Genomic DNA, 5,711 nt, shown 5'->3' with positions numbered 1-5,711 from the left:
GAGAGCTAAAAAGGATTCTGGAAAAGACTTTGGGAGCATCAAGGAAGGATTGGTTGAAGAAGCTGGATGATGCTCTTTGGGCATACAGAACGGCATTCAAAACACTAATCAGGATGTCCCCATACCAACTGGTGTATGGAAAGGCTTGTCATCTACCATTGGAGCTGGAACACAAAGCTCTCTGGGCTCTCAAGCTGCTAAATTTTTATAGCACTGCTGCTGGTGAAAAGAGGGTCTTGCAGCTGCAAGAAATGGAGGAGTTCATATCTCAAGCCTATGAAAATGCCAAGATTTATAAAGAAAAGGAAAAGAGAAGGCATGACCTCTATTTAACACCCAGAAGCTTCGAAGAAGGACAGCAAGTGCTCCTCTACAATTCCAAATTAAGACTTTTCCTGGGGAAACTCAAATCAAGGTGGTCAGGACCCTTTCTTGTCACAAAGGTCTCGCCGTATGGACATATAGAAATCATGGAGGAAAGTTCAAAGAGGACGTTCACTGTGAACAGACAAAAGCTCAAACACTACATGGGCAACATGGGGGAAAACCCCAAAGTGAAGTATCACCTCAAGTGATGGAGGAATCGTCGAGCTAGCGACGCTAAAAGAGCGCTTCGTTGGGAGGCAACCCAACCTAAGGTAGTTCTCTTTTCATTTGCATTTTAATAAAAATCACAAGTAGTTTTTCCCGTATTGTGAGGAGCTAAGTTTGGTGTTACACACCAAAACAATACAAGAGCGAGTGTGTAATTCTAAGTTTGGTGTTCCACCAAAGATTTCAGTTAGAATCACACTACACTCCTTCAAGGGCAAATTGCTAGATCCAACCAATAAGGAGAACCACTTAACAGTAGTTAGTTTCTAGTTGTCTTGCTAATAACCACACATGAGATTTTCTGCATGCATTCAACCTGCTGTATTAAGCAAGGAACTAAGTTTGGTGTTCACACACCAAGTTAAGTTCCGAAATGCACAAGAATACATGCATACTAACTATCTCTCAAGTGCTTTGGGGACAAGCAACTTCCAATAACTTTGCAGGGATTCAATCAATCTTTTGGAAAAATAGTGCACCATCATCCAAGGAAGTGAGGAAAGATGCAGAAGCTATGGAGGATGACAACAAATGGGTAGCTGGAAGGCATCACCAAAAGGTTGTATTGTTACTTGATTCCATATGCTTGGAAATAATCAATTTGGAAGTCTGAATGTGCCCTTGATTAATAGCCACTCTTTAAGCTTAATGCACTAGAATTTGATGTTTGTTTTTTCTTAGGTCTATGCTTGCTAGTCAAGTTGCCTGTTTTCATTTTCATCTTGCTTATTGTATGCTTGTCCTTTTAAGCTAAATAAAAAGAAAAAAAGATGTTATGAAAGACCAGAGTAATGTTCAAGTTGTGGAGTAGGTTCTTAAATTTGTGGTGTAGTAATTACTTAGCTAAGTTGGTTCACCAACAAGGTGGGAAGGCAACTATCTGTCTTGAATCATATGCTTGAAACACACCCCATGAGACTAGCTAAATAATAATATCCTAATAAGAAAAAGGAAAAAACAATAAGGGTTGAAAAAGAAAGAAAAGTTAATAAAGAATAAGGCTAGGCACCAAGGGCTTGAATCTTGAGGGATGTGTCTGTGGTGCTCTTGTACCAAGGATCTGCTTGGTTGAATAAGTTCTTAGGAGTGCTTCATCACTTGGTAACTTGCGTTAACTAACCTGGGATTATCAATTGAAAATCCACTATCAAGAGCAACCTTGCTACAGAACATTTAGTAACTCAAAGAGGTGCTGGACACCAAGACCCCAAGGAAAGAAAATAACAAACCATGTACCTGTGGTGTGCATGTATGGGGGAGAGAGACTTGAGGGAGTAAGTCCTTAGGGGTGTTTCAACACCTAGCACCTTGAACCAACTGGTTCGAGAGTGTTGGCTGAAAGCTTATCTTAAAGAGTTGCCCCCTCACAGAACACTTAGCCTAAGGAAGAAATAAACCTTGGAAAGACAAAGGGATCAATAAATAAAAGTCTCAAAGGGTGCAATCAAGTGAGTATTCCAAGGCATGATAAAGGTCTGAAAGCCAGTAAAGGAATGAACCTAAGTTGCTATGCATGAAACCCCATAAAACCAAGAACATGACTTCCACAATAATGATTCATTCCTCTTGTCATTTCATTCATCATTCTCATGTTCCAGTACTTGCTTAGGGACAAGCAAGCTTTAAGTTTGGTGTTGTGATGCCAGGGCATTTTGGCCAGTTTCACTGACCTTTTCTTTATGGTTTTAGGGTAGTTTCATGCACTTTCTTAGGAAATAAGTAAGTTTTGGGTAGAATTTCACTTACATCTTGATTCAAGCTAACATTGTGATTTTTATATGAATTCTTGAGAATTATGCATGAATTGAATGACAAATTGGATGATGCATGTCTCATAACTTGGACTAGAACTTTGATGCACTTTATTGCTTGATTTCAGGACAAAGGAAGCAAGGAAGAACCACGTTAGCAGCCACGTTAGTCTAACTAACGTGACCTCTAACGTGGAAGGGGAGCTAGCTTGCAACGTTAATGAGAAAAGTATTCACCAATAAGGTCCTCGAAGCCATCATAGCCCACGTTAATTGCCACGTTAACTACATTAACGTGGTAGTTAACATAGAAGAAGAAAATGAAGCCAATGTTAGTGACACTCACCTTTGCCACTAACGTTGAGCTAAGCCACTTTGAGCCACGTTAGTTCCCACGTTAACTCAGTTAACGTGGACTCTAACGGGGAGGGAGCAAAGAATCGCCAACGTTAGTGATACTCACCTTTGTCACTAACGTTGAGTGTCACTAACGTTGGGATGAGCCACTATGAGCCACATTAACTCCCACGTTAACTACATTAACGTGGAAGCTAACGTGAGTAAAAGGGATGATGAGCCAACGTTAGTGACACTCACCTTTGTCACTAACGTTTGAGATGGCTAGCAATACCACGTTAGAAGCCATGTTAACCTAGTTAACGTGAACTCTAACGTGGGATGTAGGGGCATTTTGGAACGTTAGTGACAAAGGTAAGTGTCACTAACGTTCTCGAAGATGTGGCAAGCCTACGTTAAAGGTCACGTTAGCCACACTAACGTGAACTCTAACGTAGGGAGAAAGGAGGATTCTCAACGTTATTGGAAAAAGTAAGTCCCAATAACCTGTGCGAAGGACCAAGAGGCAACGTTAGTGGTCACGCTGATGCCACTAACGTTGAAGTTAACGTGGAGCATGCTTGGGTTAGGAGCGTTAGTGAAAAAGGTGATTGTCACTAACGTTCTCAAACCCACACTTTCACTTAACGTTAATGCCACTAACGTCCTAAGCTAGAATCCCTGCCTACTTCACACTTTCTTTCTGCAAGTAAAGTTAAGCCCACTGAAGAAGATAACTGCTTCAACTCAAGATCCAAAGGCCCATATCCAAGACTTGAATAGCCAACTAGAAGATCAGAAGAATAGTATAAATAGGGAGAGCTTCGAACTAGAAGGAGCTTTTGGCAATATTAGAATTACTCTCTGTATTTTACTTTCTCTGCAACTTTTAGTTTAATTCTCAGAATGTACTCTCCATCTATGCTTTTCATTCCCAGAGCTATGAACAACTAAACCCCTTTCATTGGGTTAGGGAGCTCTATTATAATTTGATGGATCAATAATAGTTTTTATTATCCTTCTTCTCTCTTTTCTCTTGATTTTACTAGAAAGCTTTCAATCTTCATCCAATTGAGTAGTTATCTTGGAAAAGAAGCTATTCATACTTGGATCTCTTCTAAACCTTGGAAGAGGAATGAAGAGATCATGCTAGAATTGCTTTCTCATGTTGGACCAAATTGGGATTTGGGCGGATATGGTGACATATAATTCTCCCAATACTTTGATTTGGAAATACATGTGGTATAATCAGTGACCACACTTCATCTCTTCTCATGAGTAATTAGACCAAGGAATTGGCTATTGATCTGATTTGAGAGATTGAATTACCAAGGAATTGGAATTCAATCACTTAAGATTGCCAAGGAGATCAATGAATGCATTGATTGAGGAAGAGATGAAAATTAGCTTGATCCGGAGAATGCAACATCTCCTAAGCCCAATGAACTTCCCATTTCTGATCTTACCCATTCTCTTTACTTTCTGCTATTTACTTTCATGCTAAACTCCCCTTCCCCATTTAAGATTCTGCAATTTACCTTCCATCATTTATTTTCTGCTATTTACTTTCCCGCCATTTAATTTCCTGCAATTCTCAACTCACTTTCTGCTTAGCTCAACTAGAACATTCTTCCAATTAAAGTTGCTTGACCAATCAATCCCTGTGGGATTCGACCTCACTCTACTGTGAGTTTTTACTTGACGACAATTCGGTATACTTGCCGAAGGAAATTTGTTGAGAGACAAGTTTCCGTGCATTAAATTACCTTGTTATTTCTTTTTCAGTTCAATAATTTTCCTATTTTCTATTTTATTTTAGTTTTATTTTGGTCATTTTTGTTAGTCATTGTTCATATTTCCATTCTTCTTACTGCTCTATTAACTGTTTGATCAATTGCATCAACCAAGCTAACCACTAATCTTAATAAGAGTGACTCCTTCACTTGTCCTCTGCTTGCTGTTTGTTGAATGTATGACAGGTAGAAGGGGAGAAACTTCATCCACCTTCGATAGTGAACCTAAGAGGACCTTCCTTATATTAAGGAGGGAAGCAAGAAGCAAAGGCATAGTTGGAGAGGAAGTGGTGGAGGAAGTTCTGAGAACTACTATGGAGGAAGAGGTGCATAACCATGTTGGAGAGGATGTTGGCAATCATGTTGGGCAAGAGAGGAGAGTCTTAGGCTCCTACATCAACCCAAATCCAGGAAACTATGGTAGTAGCATCCTGAAGCCAACAATTTATGCTACCAACTTTGAGTTGAAACCTCAACTCATCACACTTGTCCAGAATAATTGTTCATATGGAGGGGGTGCCCAAGAGGACCCAAACAAACATCTCACTACATTCTTGAGGATTTGTGACACTGTAAAGTCAAATGGTGTACACCATGACACCTACAAGCTACTCTTGTTCCCTTTTTCGCTCAGAGATAAGGCAGTAAAGTGGTTGGAAGTATTCCTCAAGGAAAGCTTGACCACTTGGGATGGTGTTGTGAACAAGTTTCTAGCAAGATTCTACCTTCCACAAAGAGTCAATAGACTAAGAGTTTAGGTGCAAACCTTTAGACAGCAAGATGGTGAAACCCTGTATGAGGCTTGGGAGAGGTTCAAAGACTTGACAAGGAAATGCCCATTAGATATGTTTAATGAGTGGGTGTAATTATACATCTTTTATGAGGGACTGCTATATGAGTCAAAGCAGGTAGTAGATCATTCTTCAGGGGGCTCATTCAACAAGAAGAAGACCATTGAAGAAACCATAGATGTCATAGAGACTGTGGCTGAGAATGAGTACTTCTATGCTTCAGATAGAACTCAAAAGAGAGGAGTAATGGAGCTCAACTCTATGGATGCTTTGTTAGCCCAAAATAAAGTGATCACTGCACAAGTAGCAGCCTTAACTAAGAAGGTGGAGAAGAATCAAGTCTCAGCTATTCAAGCCCAAGCCCCTCCATAAGAAGGAGATGCACCAGAAGTTGAATGTGAATGAGAGAAAGCTAACTATGTGAACAATCCATCTAGACCACCATA

General features: G+C 40.0%; 1 non-coding gene across 1 annotated transcript; it reads right to left on the bottom strand.

Moving 5' to 3' along the window:
* Window positions 1–5,217: 5,217 nt before the first annotated feature.
* Window positions 5,218–5,325, bottom strand: LOC112788497 (small nucleolar RNA R71). Its single transcript, XR_003195858.1, has one exon. It is a non-coding gene; the product is annotated as a small nucleolar RNA R71 (small nucleolar RNA).
* Window positions 5,326–5,711: the final 386 nt, after the last annotated feature.

Source organism: Arachis hypogaea, chromosome 20, assembly GCF_003086295.3.
Source record: "Arachis hypogaea cultivar Tifrunner chromosome 20, arahy.Tifrunner.gnm2.J5K5, whole genome shotgun sequence".
In the NCBI taxonomy this organism is placed as follows: Eukaryota; Viridiplantae; Streptophyta; class Magnoliopsida; order Fabales; family Fabaceae; genus Arachis; species Arachis hypogaea.
This window is presented reverse-complemented; position numbering and strand designations above follow the sequence as displayed.